A 25,835-nucleotide genomic window follows, 5' to 3' on the forward strand; every position below is an offset into this window, starting at 1 on the left:
TCCATAATTTGGCAACAGGTATGGCTGCTGTCACTTTAAGACCTGATGCACTAATCCATTATAGTGTTACACATGCATTTTCTTTGTCAAATGAATACTCGTCATTTTGGCATTATTTTGTGTGTAATTGACTGTTTTAGCGCAATAATCAGCGAACTGAGAGACGGCTTTATGTGCGTGCACCTTGGGTGTGAGCACAAACTCTGGGGGAATGAGGAAAATCCTACGCTGAAATTCAAGCCCTGTAACACCAACGATATTCATCCGGAGCAAATGAAACGAGTGAGTGAGTGGAGGCGGGTTTGTGTGTCACTCGCTGTCGGAGAGATGAGAGAGAGAGAGAAAGAGCAGCTGGTATCCTGTCTCTATTCTGCGGAAAATTATCATTGGAAGCGTTTCAGATATTTCAGTATCGATATGTATCGAAAAATCTATATTTTTGACAACACTATTGCACTTTGTTTACTATTTCAGATGCCTTTATTTTGTATATAAAATTCACCAAAATGGGTGTTAAAGGGTTAGTTCACCCAAAAATGAAAATTCTGTCAGTAATTACTCACCCTCATGTTGTTCCAACCCTGTAAGACCTTCGTTCATCTTTGGAACACAAATTAAGATATTTTTGATTAAATCTGAGAGCTGGCTCACTCCTCCATAGGCTTCTAAGTGACTGAAACTTGCTGGCCCAGAAAAGTTATTAAAGAGATCGTTAATATAGTCCAAGTGACTACAGTGGCTCAATCTTAAGTTTATAAAGCGACGAGAATACTTTTTGTGCGAAAAAAATAAAAACGACTTTATTCCACTATTCATTTCCTTCTCTCTGGGCCTCGAGTGAGTTCACGTAGTGTTTTAGCGCACCGCGTCTGTGTTATACGCCACACGCATCTCACACATGACCAGCGTCGGCCAATAGTGAGCCTACGTGGTGACGTGCAACACAGACGTGCTGCGTTAAAACACTACGTGAAATAACTCGAGGCCCAGAGAGAAGGAAATGAATTGTGGAATAAAGTCGTTTTTTTTTTTTTTTTTTTTTTTCGCACAAAAAGTATTCTCGTCGCTTTATAAACTTAAGATTGAGCCACTGTAGTCACTTGGACTAGATTAACGATGTCTTTAATAACTTTTCTGGGCCAGCAAGTTTCAGTCACTTAGAAGCCTATGGAGGAGTGAGATAGCTCTCAGATTTAATCAAAAATATCTTAATTTGTGTTCCGAAGATGAACGAAGGTCTTACGGGGTTGGAACAACATGAGGGTGAGTAATTACTGACAGAATTTTCATTTTTGGGTGAACTAACCCTTTAATGTCAAGCCCATAGATACATACATACACCTACACACAAGTTCAAATGTGTGCTTATGATTGCTGCCTCTTTTGAGGGCTCAGAATTAGGTCACTCACAGATGGATGTATCAGCACCTGGAGTCTTCAAACAAAGCAAGTCTGCCTTTTGAAACGTGCCATGGGACAGATTGTCTGAATCACAACAGTTTCCCATGTAACGCTCGCACAACCAAGATTTAGAAAGACAGAGCAGAACTAATTCCATTATTTTGCCGGATATGCTGATTATGAGACACACAAATCCAGCAATGCCTCCATAAAAGCAGACAAGACCAGACTCTCACCGTCAATGAAGATAGTTATGCTCTTTTCACTATAACAAATCTGATAACTTTATTTACAACTCTGATGGAGCAAACATTTACAAACTAAACACTCATGATGGATCTTGTATTTTCTTCATGCGCCTTCATGCATCACTGTCACTTTCATTATCACTTTCAGAACTGATTCAGGACCAGTGATGCAATCCAACTATATTTAAAACATTGTGGCACAACTGTGAATGTATTAAGCAATATGCTTGCCATATTGAAACTGTATGTCTTGGAATAATTCAGGAGTTACGTCTCCTGTGGCCTTCACACACAGACGCATCCTAAAGTTAGGGCACAACATCAGGAACAAAAGGAGTTTCTTTGCATCCTGTATTACACAGGAAGAATGTTTCAAACTGTGAGTGTGTGTGCATGTGTGTGTTTATAACCCCATAGACTGCTTTCGAGATATTCCTCCAGGCCTGTAGAGGGTTAAACATAGACAAAACATATGTGTGAAGTTGCCTTGGGTCTGGATCTGCTCTCCTCATCGAACAGATCAAAAAAGCAAGAAAACCAACTGTCTGTAAGGAACGTGAAAACTGGGTCAGACTGCCCATGCTGGCTTCGCCCCTCACCGCGAGTTCGATCGGATCTGCGGATTCCCTGGCGACGGACACTCTCCAGTCTTTCAGTCTGTTCCGTTTGGCAGGGAGCGCTGCGGACAAACTCTCTTTGATTTGAATCCCCTTCCTCAAGAAAGCAGGCCAGATTTGCATTTGGCACCTTTAAGATGTCACAAATGCTTTCCTATTTTATGAACGTTGTCTTTCCACTGTTTGGCATCCCGTTATATTAGTTCAGATGGAAGCATTCCATTGCAAACCCCAGGACCTTGGGTTAGGAATATTTTACTCTCCCCAAACCATGTGGATAATCCATATATAGTTGATGGCTGTTCGTCAAACATATTTTGTTTTGTGGGGAAAATACAGAACTCCTCAGGAATTTCACGAGTTCTATAACTTTTTTTTACATTTAGCAAACGCTTTTATCCAAAGAAACTTACATTGCATTTCAAGGTACACATTTACATTCTTATCAGTTCTGGCTTTCCCTGGGAATCGAACCCATGACCTTGGCGTTGCAAGCACCAACGCTCTGCTGGTTGAGCTACAGGAAAATACCCTCAAAGACCCTCAAAATCAACATCGAGCCGTTTCACTCGGATGCATAACAATATAGAAGAAAAGACTATTATCCCCCTCAGTTTCATGCCGAATTTAAGTGTATCCAAATCCAAAGCAACTTATAGTACATTTTAAGATGTGCATTTTATCAGTTTGCATGTTGTTTGGGAATCAAATCAATGACCTTGGCATTGCTAGTGCTAGTGCTATGTTCAACCAGTTAAGCTACATGTTGGGCTAAATATCTTTTGTGAGATGTCCAGCAACTCCAGTGTTCTATCTGCCTTATCGTGAGGTATTTTGTCAACACTTTTAAGTTTCTTGGTATAAACATTTATATAATCATGTCGTAGGTTATCCGTGGGATGATGCAATATTATAAGCAGGCCTCCAAAAAACTGTTTAAAAAATAGTGTAAGCTGACCATCAAAATCAACAGTCCTGGGCTGCAAGAGGATTGAGTTTTTATGGTGTGAGATACTGTTGCACAGCTTCATCCTATTGTCTTTTTGTAGAAAAGTCTAGCATCATATCACTGATTACAGACACAGAGTTGTTTTCTAGAACTTCATGTTAAACTAGGATCAGTGTGAATAAGAATATATACATCCAAAAGTTTTTTGTAATTAATTATATCATTTAACAATGATGCATTAAATTGATCAAATGTGACAGTAAAGAATGCCCAAAAGAATTGTATTTAAATTAATTCTGTTATTTCTAACATTCTATTCACCAAAGAATCCTGAAATAAAGCAGAATGGTTTCCACAGAAATATTAAGCAGCACAATATTTTTTTAACATTGCTAATAATCAGAAATGTTTCTTGAGCATCATATCAGGATATTGCTTTCTGAAGGATCATGTGACACTGAAGACTGGAGTAATGATGCTGAAAATTCAGCTTTGATCACAGGAATAAATTATAATTAAAAATATGACTAGTTTACTGTATTTTTGAATAAAAAAAGTTGATCATAAGATAATTGTTTAATTTAATTAATTTTTTTTATACCTTACAGACTCAGACTTTTGAATGGTAGCATATACTGCCTGCATGTGAGTGGTGTTTTCCTGTGCAAAAGTTGCTATCGTGCTAGAGTGTTCTGGGTGGTTGATAGGGATATACTTGGTCGTTTCTTGGGAGTTGTGAGAGGTTGCTAGGTGGAGAAAAAAACAACAACAACATGTAAACAGAGTAAAATGTTCCTTCAGTTTAAGATGAATGGAGAACTAAAAACCACTGAATTTAATCTTAAAATCAGTCAAATGCAACATGACACCACAGATATCTGAACTGAGATGTATTTCGTGACTCTTCTCTTTTGTTAATCATAAACACAGGAGAACAAAATTACTTTTCAGGTGAATTATAGCCTTATAGCATTTATTGCACAATATCTAAAAACAGATATTGTTCTACTTGTTTTTGTTTCAGCATTGGAATTATTTTTGAAAATGTGGTCAGATGTCAAGTAGTTTTTTTGTTTTTTTTTGCATTCAAGATTCCTAGTGCCAGTAATACCATACAATGCACAATAGCTGAATCTGATTTGACTATTTACTGTTTAATGTTTTCTGAACTAGTACAACATGGAGATGTGAAGTTACTTGCAAAAACTGCAGCCAGAGATTGACAGACAGCTGGAATTTCACATCCGTGTGGTAGAATTACACTGTGTGCTTCGCTTTGTTTAACTCCAACCAAAAATATGCCTCTCTTCTGGAAACTGACAGCCGCTGACGTCTCACCAGCAAAAAGCACTATTTTTGTTGTTTTTAAAGCCCTTTAAATATGTGACCTGTATCTACACACTCACAGGTGGGGGATCACTATATATTCTCAACAGCCATGTTCAGCTTTGTCTGGATAGAAAAGAGGAGGAGGAAAAGGAGGGAGGAAAGTTAAAAGAGAAACAAAACACCCTATTGTGCTTTCCTACAAGATTTCCTGACGATAATCAAGCGTACAATGCGGCCCATGCCAGGTGCTGTTTGTCAGTGTTACACACCCCAGGAGAACTCATGCCATCTGACACAATGAAGTTTTGTCTACAAAAACACTGATTACTTTAAGAAATCCTTCAGTTTGAGCTGGAAAAACAAATGGATAATGAATAGAATTCAGAAGCCCTTGTTATTAGCGACACCGGTGGCTGTTAAGGGAACTGCATCAGCAACTTATTGCTTATTTTCCACTTGTGCACACGAAAGTTAGCTTGGGAAAACCCAGACAAACTTCCGGCAAATTTAGATTTGCTCTGCAAGTAGTCTGGCAAAGAGCCCATTCCAGCCGATTTCTAATCTGTCCAAATCGAGGCACCCGTCAGAAACGTTGAGGCGGGCTTTACACGATGACGATCGCTCTGATTGGTTTTAGGTCTATCCAATTGCGCCCAGAGGCATTTGAGCGACGCCCCTTTGGAAATGAGTTATTAATGAAGCTTTGCAAGACCATAACTCAGTTACTACTGAGAATGGTCTGGTTTTAACCAGGCTACACTAAAGTACAAGAGACTGAACATGATTCAAGGCCCAATATACTCACATACATAGATATGCATACATAGATTTGTCCGCACCAGACACATTGGCGCGCCCGCCATTTTGGAATGGTCAGCATGTCGTCACTCTCAGCAGGAATCAAGGCTTACGTCTAGCGCTTATAGAAACAGCAGTTTGATGTATATATATCATCTATGTATATATATCTATGCTCATGGCAAATGTATTTTTCGTTCTTTGCTTAGAAGTAAAAAGAAATACCTTTGCAGTGATATAGTTTTAATTAACATCCAGACGCCATCCACACACTGAGAGTGTTGTTTAGATGAAACAATGTGCTTCATGCTTTCCTCTCAATAAGAAAATAAAGAAAATAAAAATAACTGCGGTGAGAAAGCAGCAGTTAAGAAAGCATCTGATCGTGGTGATGTAGATATGTTTGCTCAAGCTCTGCAATCACCTGAATTCTATTAAAAATAATTTTTAAATGATAAATTCACAAATTTAAATGTATAAGTGTTAGTATTTGTGGCAGTGTCATGGTACTTTAATATTTACACATCATTTACATGCCATGGTATTTATGTGGTACTATGATACTACCACGATTCTGTTCTCAAGTAAATAGTTTTCATGGTATTGTCAATGTAGTATATATGAATTCCTACTGTCAAGCAAAGATCACAAAATATTGTATGTGAATATAGTAAGCCTATATGAGGCTCGAGCAGCACATGCAGTTTACAGCACTTTCTCGATCTTCATAAATAATGCTGCCGTGAGTTATGAGAGGTGTGTGTGTGTTATGTGTCTGACATCACATGGTCTGGAGTCAGAGTGTGTTTTGGTCAAAATGTGCAGTAATGTCTATACAGGTCCAAGATTTCTGCTCATGCCATTAGATCAAGTGAAAACTTGATCACACACTCACGCTTGAATGCACCTATGCACACAAAACACACACAGAAAGACATATATAACACTTTCTGTCAGATCAGCTGAGATGATAGAAACACCTGGTGTAGTTGGCCGTCAGTCCCAAAAGATCTTTATAGGGGATTTTTAGGATATGAAAGGCCAGAAAATATAGTTTACCTGCATGTTCCAGATGAGAGAAACATTTAAAGATCTTTAAATAATACCACAAAAATGTGTTAAAATAAAACCAATTATATCTAACAACTTAAGCTGAAAAACATGACCCGCCTGTAATCCTTCTGCATTACACAAATCAGTCTCGTAAAATTAGATCTCTTTCATTTTCCCCACCGAATACCCGTTCCACGTGCTTTAAGAGTGACTTAACCAACCATGTGTAATCACAGCTGTAACTTCAGCCTTTCACTTTCAGTCACTGTTGTAATGAAGTATTTTCCCTTCATCCGTGTGGTGGCATTCATGACCTTTTGTGTCCTTTTGGTGGGGCTTCCTGAAACAGTTTGATTTATAGAAAATACAATTTATCATTGTAAATCATCGCACAATAGAGCACTGACCTCAGATAATACTGTTTTGGTAATCTAATCTATCAGGATATGGATGGAAAAGCTGTTTTCGGATCAGTGGTCTCAGTCTTCACTACCTAAGACACAAGGTAAATTCCAAATGCTGTACTACCACTGTATTACTTTTAGACACAGTATCCCATAATGCAAAGTGCTCAACTTGACCTTCCTTTTCTAGTCTGACGTGTAAACTGGAAGAATGTCTTGGGCTTCCTAAAGAGAAGATATATTTAAGTCAAGTCAAGTCAAGTTTATTTATAGTGCTTTTCACAATACAGATTGTATCAAAGCAGCTTCACAGTATTAAATTAAAATAATACATCAATGTTTGTTTCTAGTGGAAAACGTCCACGTTTGGTAATGCTGATCAATAGTATTGTTGATTGATTAATTAAATTAAATATCCCCAAATATCCCCAAATTCAGCATAAAACTGCAAAAATAATAATAAATTCTTGAGGTTTACAACTAGACGCACTTGCTAAACTGAACGTTATTCAATTATGAGGTCATGTGAATGATTATTATGAACTAAAACTAAAAACAAAAAAATATTTAGTTTTTTTTTAAATCAAAATAATTGTTAAATGAAATAAAATATAAAAAATATATTTTAGCTAGTTGCCAAGGCAACTTTTCTCATTTTCATTTTGTTTTGCTTGAAGTACTAAAACTAAAACTAATAAATTTAAAATGAATAAAACATATGTATTTAAAAAAATGCAAAAACTTTAACTTGTTAAAAGTAAAGACAGAAAATATAAATGAACTCAAAATATTAACAAAAACTATATCAAAGTTACTGTATACTGTAAAAAAAAATATATATATATATAAATAACAAACAAATTATATATACTATATTTATGTAATTAAATTAAATATTCAATTAATGTAACATAGTATTAAGAAAGTAAGTTGCAATTATAGTTTCATGTTGACTATGCACCTTTTTAGAGACATTATGTTTAAGATTCAAGGTTGAATGTTGGTTGAAGCTATAACCTTCCAGCTAAGTTCAGATCTTTAACCACTGTGGGATAGAAAGCGTGAGAATATCACAACATCAAATGCGAGTACGTGTAAAAACACACTCGGGGTGATGATGTGGTCAGTGTGCGAATGCATTTGTCATGTTTTGTTCTCTTGAAGAGCTGCAGAAGGCCTTGCTTCAGTCGGTTGTTCTTAGTCAGAATATTCTACAATGTGGACTTTATGCTGGATCTGTGAGGGTTCGTAGGGCTTCTGGGACTGTGGAAACAGGTGATACAGGACACCTTTGTTGCTCTAGTGTGTGTGTGAGGAACCTCTCTGTGAGCCTTCCAATGAGCTCAAGGGCAGGTTTTGATTTCTAGACGCGTATGTGATGCCCTTCTGTGAAATTAACACTCCAGTGCAGAATGCCAGATTCCACCTTGCCCTTTAGTACACTACAAACACATGCACAAACACATTTTTCCTGCCTGGATTTTGTTCTAGACCATCCTGAAGGAACCCTTCTTCCCACGGGCCCTGTTTACACCTCAAGAAGCGTTTTCGGCAATCCGATCACAAGTGGACGACGCTAAATACAATACGTAAACGGGGTCTAAAACGTTTTGAGCTTGTCCACTTTCGACCACTTCTAGAGGTAGTTGAAAACATTTTAGACCGGATTGCTTTCGTAGTGTAAACGATCATGTGATCGAATGCGCTAAACAGCCACAAAATACCGTCTACTCTCCGCCTACTGAAAGTGTAAATATCATGGGAAGAGCTCTAGCCAGACGGGATTTAAACTTTGCCGGCTGGAGACCCAAGTTTGATTTGAAGACGAAAAACATACCAAGGGAAAACCCAGACAAACTTCCGGCAAATTTAGATTTGCTCTGCAAGTAGTCTGGCAAAGAGCCCATTCAAGCCGATTTCTAATCCGATCAAATCGAGGCACCAATCAGAAACGTTGAGGCGGGCTTTACACGATGACGATCGCTCTGATTGGTTTTAGGTCTATCCAATTGCGCCCAGAGGCATTTGAGCGACGTCCGTTGGTGAAGCGCACCAACTTTTAAATGCATTATTATATTCAAATTGCAAACACATGAGGACACCATGAAAGACCCACTGGTAGATGAACGTGCTACTACATTTCTCTCCGAAACGGTAGGAAATTAAATTAGATTTAACAGAGGATTTTAACTGTGACAAGATGATTGACAGGACAGTTTACGTGACAGGATGCACGCGACAGATCCGTCCGATAAAGATGACGAAGTAGTATGTCCCAAAGCTTGCCTACTTTTTTGCTACACATTCAAAAGTAAATACCTTTTCTTCACAAAAAGAGTACATACTTTTATGGCGTAGTGTAACATAGGCGAATTGGGACGCAGCATATGGCTTTACACGATGACGATCGCTCTGATTGGTTTTAGGTCTATCCAATTGCGCCCAGAGGCATTTGAGCGACGGTCGTTGGTGACGCCCCTTTGGAAATGAGTTATTAATGAAGCTTTGCCAGACCATAACTCAGTTACTACTGAGAATGGTCTGGTTTTAACCAATGTTCTCTCACCATTCCTGATTTCTAACACACACTCACTGCGTTCGGCTGGTCTTCAGCTGTCAGAGCAGAAATTAAAGCTGATGCTCTCCGTGTGTTTTCCCATCATGCGCGTTCATATGTAAATTGTGTGAGCTTATTTCATCTATTAGATTAAAAGATCTGAAAAAGCCCATTCATTTACCCGCCCATAGACTCTGCTTTCAAAGAAATCAGGGCAGAAGTGGTTGAAAGTGAACAAAAGAGATGGATTAAACACCTGGTGTAAACGGGAACGTGTCTCCCTCGTCTACTTGTGATCAGAGCGACCAAAACGCATCTTACTGTAATGCCAGGTGTAAACAGGGCAAGAGGGATGGGATGAGTGACACCATGTCTTATTGTCAAAGTTAGTGTGATCTTCCTCTCTTCAGGGAAAGTCCTGCAGGTGTGTGTCCGAATGATTCATTCTGCTGTGGAGTTCTGAATGATGATGTCGTTGCAGGTGCTATACCAAAAACTGCAAGTGCCAGATCTTCATCCATCACAGGAGATGGAGAGGAATGGAAAAATTAAATAACTGCTGCAGATGTCCTACTATTTTCCATTTTCTTTTGGTTAAAAACTCTGTGGTTTATCTCCATTCAGCAGTTCCCAAAAGCTGCTAATGTCATGTGAAATACGACCACCGTTTTTCCTCCGCAGTAAAGCTACAAGAATGATAATCTGATGACTAGCAGGATATTGAACACACTGCACAGTGATTTGTGTGTGTCTGTACAATATATATGTGTGCATGGTGCATACAGTAAATGTGCGACTGTCTTGCAGTCCCAGACAGATAAACCAAATACTGATCCTGTATGGTTACTGGGTTGAAATACTGTCTGATGTGTCTCTGGAATGGGAATGTAACTGTCTCGCTTTCTCTTCATTACAGTGTGAAGCGTTTTGAGCTTTTTGACCTGGAAGCACAACCAGCACTGGCTTAGACTCACTGGAATTGTTGCTTTTGTGAAGAATTTTCCATAATTCGATTGTGACGAATGACCAGGAGGCGACGCTGCAGAATCAATGCGCAAGTATGGCTTAGCAAATATTAGTTTTGTTTGTTTCTGGAGTGAATTCAAGCCCACGTTAATGAGAAAGGAATAATCAACCGCTAAAGCTGCTGAACAAATTTTAATTAATCTGACACTAATTACACAGACCACCTGATGTCTAATCCGCTCCTTACTGAGATGTGTGTGTGAGTGCGTGTGTTTTTGAGTGTGTGTGTGAGAGTGTGTGTTTTTGTGTGTGTGTGTGTTGTTCAGTTTTTGGTACTGTCATGGGATTTTTCACACACAACAAGCATTTTTCCTCATTCCCTTGACGTGAACATCTGGCATGGTGGATGTGCATGTGTGTAAACTTTGTGAGAGTGTATGTTTGCGTGTGCATCTCATTATTGTGTGGTGTAATCAGTGCTCCTAATGAGCATCTATGATTAACTGCCAATGAAAGACTTGTTAGCATATCATTCCCTCCTTCTTCTGGTTCTTTAATGATCTTTTGTTCATTCAAGTCTCTGTTTTTGCCTCTTCTGTTAAACGAATAAAACCACCCCCTCATCAGTCTCTGTCAGGTGAAGTTCATCTATCAAAGCTGTGAAACAATAGCTCATCGCATTTGCAGACGCCTTCTGAACATCTAAAGCTAAATCAGAATGCCGTCTAGGGGATCAACCACACATGGGTTTTGATTGGGTTCTGATGTGTTTACTTTCTCCAGCCGGTGAAAAAGAGCACATTTGGTCCTCTGGCATTGGTGTGGAGCAACCAGAGAAGCCCACTTGAAAGGGTTTGGCTAGACCCAAACGGTCCAAGTCCAGATGATTCTGCTTTGAGAACGGCTCATTGGACCGCCTCTTCCCCACCGCACGGATTGTTCCGGAACAAATAAATCCAAATATGGCTTGTAAAAGGCCACAAATAGCTCTTTGAGTTCCTCTCCCATGGATTGGCGTAATTTGTCTTGAAATGTTTGTCTGAAGGTGATAAATTACCTTATGATGTAATGCAAGTCGCCATCATGGTAGTCTTTCTTTGACCAAGGCAAATTGACATGGCAAAAACTCTCTTTTAATCACGTTTCACTGCTGTTTAACTCCCTGCTTTTTACAGGATGACTAAATATATACTGAAACCCCAAAAATGAGAGATGGTTGAGTGTAAGTGATCCTCTGTGGCGGGCTGCTAAAAGCCTTCATATTTCACAGGCTGAGTCATTGGGTTGCTCGACTCATTTCAGATGCCAGGCAGGGCCGCACGTCCAGTCCACATGGCCTGAAGTTTAACAGTAGGGGTTTGATAGCTGACAGATTTGTTACTTATTTGGAAGTCGCAACGAAGCAGCTTAAAAGAAAAGTATGAAAACGTGTTATTCTGAAAGTCTCTAAAAATCCTCATCTTTGCCAGAACTTTTAGATCTCATGTGCACTTGCATGCATTAAAGTCATGCCATGTTTGATGTCCACGATGACATGCATCATGTTTTAATGCATAAAAGTTTTTAAGCAACTAGCAGCTTCAATATTGGTCTATTTCTCACACGTATGGCTTCAGAAGTCTGAATATAGGTATGCTATTGTTCAATTGTTTGGGGTTGAATGATTTTTTAAGTGTTTATTTTTTTTTATTTCTTAAGTGTCTTCTGCTCACCAAGGCTGTATTTATTTGATAATTTTTTTTAAATATCTTTCAAAATTTAATTTATTCCTGTGATTATTTTCAGCATCATTACTCCAATCTTCAGTGTCACATGATCCTTCAGAAATCATTCTAATATGCTGATTTGCTGCTCAAGAAACATTAATTATTATTATCAATGTTAAAAACAGTTGTGCTGCTTCATATTTTTATGGAATCTACACATTAATTTTTTTCAGGATTCTTTGAACAGCGTTGATTTGAAATAGCAGTCTTTTGTAACATCTTTTTATTGCATCCTTCTTAAATAAAAGTTTTAATTTACACATTTATTTATTAATTTATTCAAAACTTTGAGCAGTTGTGTATATAGACTGCATGTACGTTTTTAGTTTTTTCGCAGAATGACAGCAACCATTCACTTTTTTTCTATAGTAAAGAACAGCTTGGCCATTATGCTGAATATATGGTGAATAATGACAGAAGTTAATTTGTGGTGAACTATTGCTTTAAGCCACCTGACCTTGAATCCCCGGATCTTGCTTTATATGCAGTGCAGCAGTTCGGAGCCCAGAGCCGAGGACCGCTGGTAAATCAATCAGCCCAGAATGAGAGGAAAGGAGGGGAACCTCATATTGGGAGCTACTGTTCCAAAGCACACACCATGACTTTTTCCAACACACACACACACACACACACACACACACACACACACACACACACACACACACACACACACACACACACACACACACACACACACACACACACACACACACACACACACACACACACACACACACACACACACACACACACACACAGCGCTGTTCTATTTCAGTGTTCCAGCACTGTGCCTTTTACACCTGATATGATTAACCCATCTTAGATGATCTGATCACAAGTGCAATGTGCTCTAAGAACGTTTCTACTCAGGATTTGGGACGATCTTTTTTGTCTTGCTCACCAAAGCTGCATTTATTTGATAAAAAATACAGGAAAAATAGGAATATTGTGAAATATTTTTTACAATTTAAAACAACTGTTTTCTATTTGAATCTATTTCAAAATGTAATTTATTCCGGTGATCAAAGCTGAATTTTCAGCATCATTACTCTTACAGAGACTTCAGTGTCACATGATCCTTCAGAAATCATTCTAAAATGCTGATTTGCTGCTCAAGAAACATTTATTATTACTATCAATGTTGAAAACCGTCGTGCTGTTTCATATTTTTGTGGAAACTACGATACATTTAAGGATTCTTTAATGAATTTAAAGTTCAAAAGAAACAGCATTTATTTGAAATAGAAATATATTGTAATGTTTTAAATGTCTTTACTTGTCATTTTTGACCAATGTAATGCATTGCTAAATTTAAATTTCATTTCACAAGAGAAGTTTCAAATTGTAAAACCAAAACAAACTGCTCAAAATGAAGAATGACACTTTGTGGTTGTGAAATGTGTAATATTCCTAAGCATGACTTAAGTGTCTAAATACCTTTTGGAGCCACAAGCATGTATAAAACATGAAACAGAATATGTTTAATATGCCTGAAATCACCTGACATCTGCTAAATGAATAAATGTTGATTATTTATTTGTGAAGTATCAATTCTTCCAGTAACCTCTGCAGCTCAACCTCTCCATGCACGTTCCTATCGCACTGTGTTTCTTATCCTTATTCTTCAGGATGCAATCGAACACCACAAGGACAAACCGAGGCAGACAGAGAGAGAGAGAACATTCGACAGAGCCGTGACTCCGGACCCCTGGGATGCCCTCCTGCTGAAGAGGTTATTTTCAGCAGCACGTCGGACCTCGTTCTGAATGCAGAGAGAGCTCGGGGGTAAAGACACGAGGTGAGAGGACAATAAAATCAGTTTTTTTTCAGCTGAACTTGTCTCTGGAGATCTTTTGATCGGAATCTTTTCCACTCTTTTTGAAAATCCGGCATTTAGTTGGTCCTGATAAGCTCTCATCGTCACTGTTGTAAACACACGGTTTTCTTTTCCATGAGGGGGTTTGGCATCAAAATCTTTGTTTCCAGGTGAACCATTAAAGAATGCAATGCACATTCCTGTCCGGAAATCCAGTAGAATTCAACCAATCGGATGATGACTTCGAAACTCCTAAAGTGTTTCCTATTTTGTGTGCCTCATGCATCAGACGTTCAGCCAGCGGTCCGTGGGTGAGACATCTGAGGATGAGACTAAACTCAACCGGGAATTATTTATATGAGGAATATTGTGACGTGTTCGTTCCCGGAAGAAAACTTGAAACTACAATGGAGGTGTTTCAGACAAAAACTGTGCACACTGATATAAAGAATAACTGCCTTTGGAGGGACTTTGTGCTTTGTAACTTTGCAAAACATTTTTTACGCTCAAACAGCAAACATATAGATCTTTATAAAAGTGATGAATCAAACAGCTCCTGTCCTTTTAACTTGTAAATTAACTTTGGCAGTAATATCAAGTTGAAAGAATATATTGTGAAAAGCACTATAATAGAAAATCATTCTCGGTTTTCTAATGAAATTGAACACCAGCACTGTACATTACGACACGTCTCGTTAGAGTAAATCGTTCATAGTTTAAAGACGACATCATAGGGACCTGAAATCAGATACGGATTGTTCGAGTTAGTGGCCGTGACAGATACATCGAGACTCCTGACTGTCGTGCACTTATATATGCTTCTGTGCACCTCTATGTCAGACACAAAAAGCTTCATTCCTGGCTCGCACTTCTGGAGCACAAAGGAAAAGAGGAATCTTGCCCTCATCCGTCATGCCAAGCCCTGCTACAAAAGAGCTTCATTTAGGAGGGTTTAGACCCTGCCAGTTTGAGTGTTGGTTGCTGCAGCCTGTAATTTCCAGCCATGCAGATACTGGAGCGCTTTTTCTGGCCGGTGACGTCAGTGTGAGCGCCCAGACTGAGCCTTGTTTTTCTCAGGCGTGGAATAATTGTGTTTACCGGAACATTTAGCATGTGGCACAGATGGATTGTTACATTAGTCGTAGACGAGATGTTGAATAACCAAACGACCTTTGTTTTTTTACAGTGAGAAACTGGCACACACACACACACACACACACACACACACACACACACACACACACACACACACACACACACACACACACACACACACACACACACACAAGAACGAGATTTCAACTGAAACTTCTTTGTGAAAACATTCTTATGCTCGCCAAGGCTGCGTTACATTATTAACAAATTATTAATGAAATATTATTAACATTTAAAATAACTTTTCTATTTTACTGTAAAATAATAATACTGTATGTAATTTATTCATGATCCTTCAGAAACCATTCTGGCATTATGACAGTGACTTTTTGAATGGTCAACCAAAAAATTTAAACAGAGCTTTAATAAAGATAGAGCATAACGTAGAACTTGATATGATAACATATTAATATAAAAAAAAATTAAGCAATCTCAAAAAAAAATTTTTTTTTTCTTTTTAACATTGAATTGGACGTGAAGAAAGGGGCATCTCTGTATTCATGAGTTATGAATAGAGCGTTGTGTACAATATCCAGGTGCTGAGGTGTGTCTTCAGTTTGCTGAGCTAATAAACAAACAGATCTGAAAATGATACAAGCTCAAAGCAGATTGAGCTTTATATCCAGTAATGATGGTTTCAAAGAGTTAACAGGCCGGCTGTGGGTGCACCATGGCTTAGAGTTTTTCCAAACAGTATCATTTATAAAACAAAGTTGCATTTCATAGATGGAATAAATGAACATGATATTTATGGCTGTGTTCTTCAGAAACAAACAGTTCCCAAAATTCTGGGGCGAATTCACTAAACAGTTACAGTGTAAAAAAAATATAGTTTGACTTAAAAAAAAAGTAAGTAACCTGGCTGTCTTAAAATTCTGAGAGCATTGAAATGAAAAAAGTGAGTTAATACAAATAAGGAGATTGGTTTAATCATTAGAAATTCAAAATATGATGTTATCTGAACCACATCTTAGTTGGTTTGACATAAGTAAATCATTTCTTTACAGTGTATGGCACTTTGGCCGCACTTCAGAGCAGGGTTATTATAGTTAACTAAAACCATATAAGAATTGTTATAATACTATTGTTAAACTTTTTTTTTGTTATAAAACTATAATAGTATATCAATGTTACTAAAATAACACAGCTTCAGTCTTAATCACAAACCTCAAAGTGAGCATGAATAGCCCAGCAACAGTCATTGCACCCAGCCCTGCACTGAGTCATTCAATATGTCATTATTTTCAGCGCAAGCATGCCTCCTTTCTACATAATTTAGGCTTATTAGAAATATAGAAACCATAAAAGCAGTCCATAATGTTCCAAGTCCTCTGAAGACATACAATAGTTTTTATGTGAGGAGTAGACTGAAAGTGTTTTTGTTCTTCACTAGAAATCTTCCCCTCGAATGAGCGCCCTTATCAGCTATCTTAGAAAAATAACTTGTTTGTAGATAAGAAAAGTCCGAGTTATGTCTTTGTGTCTTCTGAACATGTTTGCCTGAAGTGTTTTCCCAGGTGTCCAGTCATTGTGTGTTCGTTCGCTGAGGGAAACCCGCATGTGAGTACGAGCAGACGTGTTCACTAAATGTGACATAATGCTGCAGTATGGTGATCTAAAAAACAAGATAATGAGTTCATGCCACTGTACACAGGTAGACAGCACAGGACCCAGACTGAGGGAATGTCTCTTCTGCCGGGATTTATTGGAAGTGCTGGGTTTGTCCTGATGTGTGCCGATAAGAATATATCAGATAGAAGTACTAGACTGGTCATTGTCTGGTCTAGGAGAGAGTTGTGAGGAAGTCATCAAGCCATAAGCACAGCAGGGGTGAGAGACACAGACTGATAAGGAAATCCAGACAGAAGCAGACAGATTGACCTTGTTTGTGTCACAGTATGTGTTACACCTTTTTACACCGTCTGAAAGGGTCAACTTGACCGACATGGCAGGTTTGTGAAGTTTTATTCAGTGAAGGTTCATGTGCTCATGATATTTATTGTAATGCATATTTAATTCACAACATAGAACAACCTCTAATAGCTTATTGCTTTTGTAATAGACTATACCATTCGAAAGTTTGTGGTTGGTACGTTTATATACACGCATTCAATTGATCAAAAGTGACACTAAAGACATTTATTATGTTATTTTAAGTAAATGCTGTACTTTATATGAAGCAGCACAACTGTTTTCAGCATTGATAATAATAATAATAAATGTTTCTTGAGCAGCAAATCATCATATTAGAATGATTTCTGAAGGATCATGTGACACTGAAGACTGAAGTAATGATGCTGAAAATTCAGCTTTGATCACCGGAATAAATTACATTTTAAAATATATTACAATAGAAAACACTTATTTTAAATTTGTAATAATATTTCACAATATTAATGTTTTTACTGTATTTTTGATCCAAATGCAGCCTTGGTGAGCAGAAGAGACTTTAAAAACATAAAAAACACAAAAACATAAAAAACATTTACAATTCCGGTCCACATTAGTTTGTCAATCCACTCAGACATCAAGACATCAGATTTCGCTCTTTATATGATGAAAATGACGCTTTTTAAGAGAAAGGACTTTGAAATCGGGGGAATACAATGCAACAAAAGATCGTGTCGGTCTGAAATCCTCATTGGTCAACAGATGCATATGTGCCAGATTGTTCTGCAGCAAAAGTTGACATTTTTGCAACTTTTGATTACATGACAGAGCAACACTTTCGCAAACTCTTGCACTTTTTCCTTGTGAACTCTTGTCCTTGTGATCCCTATTGACATCAATAGATTTGCCACAATTTCCAATGCAATGTAATCTCAAGCATGTAAGTGCCTTAAAGCCATACATGACTATGAAAGCCTATAGTGGAATATACTGGTTTACTGTTGCTACAAGGCACCTCAAACGGTTCAATATCTTGCATAGATTCATTGTTTTCTATGATTAACCCAGCTCTTCCAGAAGTGCCAAATGTCACAGCTTGGTTTCTTGTAAACGTCCATGTTTTCAGTGCACTCCTGACTCTGACTGCTGGATATTGCAAAACACAAACCAATAAGACTGGAGGCTTCCGCTTTAAGTGAGCTGTTGCCTTTTTTATGCATCTGTGACTGCGGTAAAACACTCTATGACTCATCACACTTTGTTATAATTAACCAGATAGTTGAACAATGACTGCCCTTAAATTGTCAGTTTTGTTTCTTGATAATTTCCCTAGAAGTTGTATCAATTCAGTTATAAGGCTGTGATGCAATACAATGTAAAACAAAAAGTAAAAAATTAAAAATAAATTTGTGACTGTGACTCATAATGAATAGATCATTCTGGCATGTGATCTCAATATGAGAGTCAGTTCTTTGTGTTTTTTTGTGTGTTTTTTGCAGACATGTGAGGAATATACACTACACTGAAACCCGAGGTTAAGTGTTTTGTTTTAGATCACAAGAGAAGTGTGATCTGGGATCATACCCAAAACATTCATGATATCATCCCAAAGCCTGAACCACTAAGTTACCACTGACCTTGAGACTTCAATCATGCAAGTTATAACCACAAACACACAGGCTGACAGCATGTAAAGTCCTTCTGCGCTGTGGATGACCACTGATACCATGTGATACCTGAAAGGGGAATTTATTTTTTAATTGTTTTTATGTTTAATTATTTGTTTGTTTGCTTTTTATTCATTTACGTGCTTGCTCTGGTTTCAGAAAAGATCTCAACAGCGTCTCAAACTGTGCTCGCGTTTTCCAAGATACCTGCAATCAAAGGGCAGAGATCGCAATATGAGTTTAAATATTTCTCAGTGTTATAGCTTTGTAGGCTACTCTTTATGTATGTCAACAATGGTCTGATTTGTCTATTTTTATTTCTCCTGATACTTTAAAGGGAAAGTTCATCATAAAATGAGAATTAAGTCATCATTTACTCATCTTGGTATCCAGTCAGAAAGAAAGTTGACAGATGTGAATGCGATAACTTCTTCAAAAACAATGGATATATTTACCTCAGAGGAGAAGGTACATGGATTGTATTTCATTTTTGCGTTTTTATTAATCTTGATTTCTCACAGGAGACCCAAGGCCAAGGTCAGGATTTTCATAAAATAATTCAATAATTTCCTTTTGTTTTTCACCGTACCGCCAGAACACTTGGAATATACGGCACATGTTGCATGGGATCATTCTGTGATACTTTTACATCTTTTAAAAAAAGCTTATGCTGGTCGTTATTCACTGCCGTTATAGACAGACGAGCGCGAGCTGGGTATTTTTTTTATTATTCTCCTTTTGTGGTCCGAAAAAATAAATGACATACTGCATTAGAACAACACCAGGGTGAGTACATGATGACTTCATTTACTCCTGGAGTGTGATGTGTGTAATGACTTTGCATGTTGGTCTTGTGGAAGGTTTCACAGCCTCTTTTGTGGGTTAAACCATCAGTGGTTTGTTCAGTTTCATCAGAACCACGTTCTGATCTTATGAAGCGAGTACACGTGAAACACGGCGCTCCGCTGACTCGAAACACACACTATATGATGCTGATGTGTGATTCTGCCAGGACATCTATCCTTACTCTGAGGACAAACAGGTTCTGTTCTTCCTATATGAAACGAATACACCCCAATTTCACCCTCACCCTTTGTAATTCTTCACTCTTTATCTCAACTGAGATGAGAAGAACCTGAGCCGACACTATTTCAGTCAGGCGTGTTGTTCCTGTATGATCATGTCCCTCGACATCACAGCTGCTGACTGGAGAACCTTCATCTGAAGGACACTCCTGATCTCTAACACACACTCACAGCGTTCGGCCATTTTTTTGTCCATTACAAAACGTTCAGCGTTTTGTCCATTACAAAAATGTGACAAAATATAGCAAAGACCTAGTTAAAGTCTCATTTTAAATATGTTTTAGCTGAGATTACATTAGATGTCTGTATTTAGTAGGTAACTGTCAAATGCATCAAAGGCAGGAATCCTCAGATAGAGCTTTGATGTTTAGTACAGGTCTTTCAGACTTATGTGTGGATCATTTCTTACCATCCTGCTATTATGTGTACTATGTAATGCTGGATAAGTTGACAAAACCTATAAAATCCAACATAATTGTGATTAAAATGAAAACTGGATGTCTGCAACATCCCTTGATGATGACATCCACCGCCTGCGCATCTTACTCATGTCTGATTGAATGAGGGGAATTCTGTTTAAAAATCCACACCCTCGGGGGCTGTTTTATCAAAGCCAGGAGGACTTACACCTTCACGTTGTGACAAGAACATGATAGGCCTTGCTCAAACCCTATGTGTCACTCTAATTAATGCCGTATTCTCAGAACCATGAACAAAAACTGGAGTTACGTCTCCTTTTTTTAACTCTAGGTTGCCTGGAGCGGATTCTAGACCACCAGTTCCCATGGAGTCTGATTTTGATTGACAGGAGGTCTGTTTGATGTCACAGACCCTTTGTCAAATGAACAGATCATTGTCGCTAACAAAGAAGCTGTAGTTATTCGATTTCTTTATGACGTGCGTAATTACAAGATTCCATAACAGCGAACTATAATTAAGGAAGAATTGTGTTTTGTTACAACAATCTGCTTTAAACTTTACACTACAGTTAAAAGTAAGGTCAGTAAGAGTTTTTCTCATCATCATATTAGGATGATTTATGTAGATTCATGTGACACTGAAGACTGGAGGTGAAAATTCAGCTTTGATCACAGGAATAAATTACATTTTACAATAGGTTCAAATAGAAATCCATTATTGTGAAGTGCAACAATATTTCTGTTTTTACTGTATTTTTTTTATCAAAGAGCAGAAGAGACTTCTTTTTAAAAAACTGTAAAAAAATCTTTTGAACAGTTGTTTACACTGTCTGAATGAATAACTTAACCACAAACAGCAACAACATTTCTTGCTTATTTTGAAACCAAAAGTAAATGTACAAGAAATGTCTGGGAAAAATGGGATATAAAGGATGCTTTCCATAAGTGCGTGATTTGATATGTCTCATAATGTTGAAAAAGAAAGTCCCTTCATTAAGATCAGAGCAGGTTTAAGTGTAAACGAGTAATCCGTGAAAAATCAGGCTGAAAGTCCCAGGATTTGGTTTCCGTAGCCTTAGGAACACGTTTTTAGTCTCAGGCAGGAATGGGCAGGTCTCCCGCAGGTGTCTGTACTACAACCAATTTCATCTGGAATGATCTTACTGATTGGCGACCAGGTCAAACCAAGTTAAAGCTTTAAAGTCCCACATCAGTAGCTTGTACAGCCTATTATTTGTTAAACAACCTCGGGAGAGTTTCACATTTGAAACGCCTTGTAGTGAGTAACGCAGCAACAAAGCAAGCCGTTTTCTGTTTGAACTTTACTGAATGAACTTTTGAATCTTCTCTTTGCAAGAGAAGTCAAGAGGGATTGCTTTGAAGTCTTGTGTGCATGGATAACGAAAGGTTTTTGAAGAACATACTGGGTGCGATGGGTCTGTCATACACTGAAAGCCTTATAAAAGTATCATAAAAATTAGGAGCCATTTCACAAATCTAATATGGTACCTTTAGGCTCTTTGCATTAGGTTTGAGTTGAGAACTACAGCAAAGATTTTTTAACTTAGGCTGTTCATGCTAAAAAACGCATGGACAACGTGTAAAGCTTGACCACCAGGATATTCTTTAAAAATTCTCCTTTTATGTTCTCCAGAAGTAAGTGACAAAGGCGAGTCATCAACCTTTTTGACTGAAACAGAGTTCCCAAACACTTGTTTGTGCACAAGTCATGATATAGCTTAGTGCAATTATCAAATCAAATAAATGTAGTCTGATGCACTGCATCTTTCAGAGTGAAGTATGTCGCATATTTCATTATACTACGGGGCTGTTGAATGCTTGAATCTGATTGGTTGATGAACGTTCTAAGGTGTGCAATATTTTCAGGGAAACGCATGGCTAAAGTAGTTCCAGGTCTTTCTTAACCGCATTACATGTCTAAGTTGCGCTTTATTTGATAGGACATGCACTTTCGTGTACTTACAGTGCACTTACAGTATGGGTAAAATAAGGTAACTACATGGGTTGAGGTTATAGGGGTAGGTTCAGGGTTAGTACCTAGTTATAGTAATTATAGACTTATTAGTATACATACTAATTAGTCTATAATTACAATAACTAGTGGGAACTGGGACTGTAAAATAAAGTGTAACTGTTTTGGTTTCGAGCTACACGTAAGTTACCTGTTACGATGAGGCAGGAATGAAGCAGAGAGAGAATCCATATGCAAGCATTACATTTAATAACACAAACAGGTAATCCAGGCAGACAACTGAACACAGAACTCAGGACATGAACAGGGAAACAGCTATAACGACCGACAAACAACAACTAAAGCACAGAGGTTTAAATACAAATGCAAACAAGCTAAACAAGATAACAAGGGGGCGTGGTAAATGAGAAACACCTGGGGAGACTAATCAACATAACGAGGAACTGCTAAACATGGGACAAGACAGAGGAACACAGACATGAATCATTACATAACCCCCCCCCTTAAGAGTGGCTTCCAGACACTCCCCAGGAAACAATAGTTCAGGAGGGTGGTGGAGCGGAGGCGGACCCGGGGGCGGGATGGAGGGCCAGGCCCGTGGAGCGGAAGAGGACCTGGAGATTGCGGCAAGACGGGAGGCCAGGGTGGAGCAGGCATTGCAGGCGACCAGGGCGGATCAGGCTGTGCAGGCGACCAGGGCGGAGACCATGGCACAGGAACAGACATTGGTTCAGGAACAGGAACAGACACCGGCTCAGGGACAGACACCGGCTCAGCGGCGGCCATCTTGTCCGAAGACACTGGCTCGGCGGAGACCATCTTGTCCTGAGACACTGGCTCGTTGGAGACCATCTTGTCCTGAGACACTGGCTCGGTGGTGGCCATCTTGTCCGAAGACACAGGCGTGGAGTCGGCCATCTTGTCCGAAGACACAGGCGTGGAAAGAGGAAGAGGAACAGATTCAGGCTCAGGCTCAGGATCAGTATCAGGAACAGATTCAGTCTCGGCGGGACGAGACTCTGGACGGGCGGACGTGACGTGAAGCTCTAGCTCGGCAGGACTGACGTGAAGCTCTGGCTCGGCAGGACTGACGTGAAGCTCTGGCTCTGGCTCGGCAAGACTGACGTGAAGCTCTGGCTCGGCAGGACTGACGTGAAGCTCTGGCTCTGGCTCGGCAGGACTGACGTGAAGCTCTGGCTCTGGCTCGGCAGGACTGACGTGAAGCTCTGGCTCTGGCTCGGCAGGACTGACGTGAAGCTCTGGCTCTGGCTCGGCAGGACTGACGTGAAGCTCTGGCTCTGGCTCGGCAGGACTGACGTGAAGCTCTGGCTCTGGCTCGGCAGGACTGACGTGAAGCTCTGGCTCTGGCTCGGCAGGACTGACGTGAAGCTCTGAGCTTGACGGGACTAGCGGCAGCAAGGTTTTTGAACTGGGTAGGACCAGCGGCGAAGAGGACTCTGAACTGGTTAGGACCAGCGATGAAGAGGGCTTTGAACTGGACAGGACAATCGGCGAAGAGGGCTCTGAGCTGGGCAGGACCAGCGGCGAAGAGGGCTCTGAGCTGGGCAGGACCAGCGACAAAGAGGGCTCTGTGCTGGGCGTCAGGACCAGCGGTGAAGGCTTTGTGCTGGGCAGGACCAGCGGTGAAGGCTTTGTGCTGGGCAGGACCAGCGGTGAAGGCTTTGTGCTGGGCAGGACCAGCGGTGAAGGCTTTGTGCTGGGCAGGACCAGCGGTGAAGGCTTTGTGCTGGGCAGGACCAGCGGTGAAGGCTTTGTGCTGGGCAGGACCAGCGGTGAAGGCTTTGTGCTGGGCAGGACCAGCGGTGAAGGCTTTGTGCTGGGCAGGACCAGCGGTGAAGGCTTTGCAGGCATGACGCGAAGAGACTCAAGCTTTGCAGGCATGACGCGAAGAGACTCAGGCTTTGCAGGCATGACGCGAAGAGACTCAGGCTTTGCAGGCATGACGCGAAGAGACTCAGGCTTTGCAGGCATGACGCGAAGAGACTCAGGCTTTGCAGGCATGACGCGAAGAGACTCAGGCTTTGCAGGCATGACGCGAAGAGACTCAGGCTTTGCAGGCATGACGCGAAGAGACTCAGGCTTTGCAGGCATGACGCGAAGAGACTCAGGCTTTGCAGGCATGACGCGAAGAGACTCAGGCTTTGCAGGCATGACGCGAAGAGACTCAGGCTTTGCAGGCATGACGCGAAGAGACTCAGGCTTTGCAGGCATGACGCGAAGAGACTCAGGCTTTGCAGGCATGACGCGAAGAGACTCAAGCTTTGCAGGCATGACGCGAAGAGACTCAGGCTTTGCAGGCATGACGTGAAGAGACCCAAGCTTTGCAGGCATGACGCGAAGAGACTCAGGCTTTGCAGGCATGGCAGCAGCCATCCTGGGGATAAGAACCAGGCGTGGCCGCCTACTTGGCTGAAGATAACCCTTAAATGCTGCTGGATTCATCGTTTGGTCGGTCGTTCTGTTACGATGAGGCAGGAATGAAGCAGAGAGAGAATCCATATGCAAGCATTACATTTAATAACACAAACAGGTAATCCAGGCAGACAACTGAACACAGAACTCAGGACATGAACAGGGAAACAGCTATAACGACCGACAAACAACAACTGTAGCACAGAGGTTTAAATACAAATGCAAACAAGCTAAACATAACAAGGGGGCGTGGTAAATGAGAAACACCTGGGGAGACTAATCAACATAACGAGGAACTGCTAAACATGGGACAAGACAGAGGAACACAGACATGAATCATTACATTACCTGGTTGCCTTAAAATATTGAGTTCATTGAAATAAAAAAAACTGAATTAATGCTATGGAGTTTGACTTAATCAACAGAAACTGAACTACATTATTTATCTAGGTTGATTTGACAAAAGAAAGAAAAATTGTGATGATGAAATAGTTACTTGTAATAATGCATAATTTACTGTTTATTTAGTATAGTAAGTACATGTAGTGTACCTTCGTCGCCTTAAAATAAAGTGTTACCAAATATTTAAAAGTGTTGATAATTATAATATAAATTTACATGTATGTTATAATATATATTATAACTTTTATCATAAATAATAATAATATTATTATTTTAATTTTAAAGAAATTATCCACCCCCCATTTGGGAATTTGCTGAGGCCCCCTGTATTTGGCAATATCCCAACACCAGCCAGAAAAAAATAATGATGAAAAGGGTACTTTATGGTGTTGAATAGGCCCTGGTGTCATGTTGTGTTTGTTCAGTGGGGTCTGTGGTTGTGACTCAGGCTTGGACTTGATCATTCCAGTGAATCGTGCAACTCTCTGACTGTGATTCAGATGAGCTGCCCAAGACATGAGTCACCTGAAGAGAGAGAAAGAGCAGAAGAAACAAACAATGAGAGAATCGAGTATGAATAGATTGATATAACACGCTTCCAGCCATGTCACTCCCTTAGATTCGGTTACACACTAACAACTACAGCTGACGCACACTTACAGATTTAGATGCAGTGGCTGCGGGAACTTTTTTGGAGATTAACTCACGCACACTCTCTCTCTCTCTCTCACACACACACACACACACACACACACACATACACCTAAAGCGATTCTGATGATAGACTGTCAGACTGTGAGCACTCGCATAGCACACAAGGACAATTCCCAAATTGCTCAAGAGAAATCTAACACACAAAACACAGAGCTATCTATCTATCACACCAG

General features: G+C 39.6%; 2 long non-coding RNA genes across 3 annotated transcripts in view; both read left to right on the forward strand.

Annotated features, from left to right (window-relative positions):
• The window catches only part of LOC309511223, a 24,586-nt gene extending 19,218 nt beyond the window's left edge, over positions 1-5,368 (forward strand). The window contains exon 3 of the long non-coding RNA XR_014210533.1: positions 5,182-5,368. This is a non-coding gene — a long non-coding RNA (uncharacterized lncRNA). The remainder of the gene's footprint in view (positions 1-5,181) is intronic.
• Positions 1-13,620, forward strand: part of LOC309511232 — a 33,586-nt gene extending 19,966 nt beyond the window's left edge. Inside the window, exons 1-2 of one of the 2 annotated variants that reach the window (XR_014210542.1) lie at positions 7,731-8,074; positions 10,273-13,620. This is a non-coding gene — a long non-coding RNA (uncharacterized lncRNA). Of the gene's footprint in view, positions 1-7,730; positions 8,075-10,272 lie in introns of those variants that run through there. The other variant, XR_014210541.1, reaches the window with a different exon arrangement.
• The last annotated feature ends 12,215 nt before the right edge of the window (positions 13,621-25,835 follow it).

The sequence above is a fragment of the Leuciscus leuciscus genome (genome assembly GCF_965113295.1).
Source record: "Leuciscus leuciscus genome assembly, chromosome: 12".
NCBI lineage: Eukaryota > Metazoa > Chordata > Actinopteri > Cypriniformes > Leuciscidae > Leuciscus > Leuciscus leuciscus.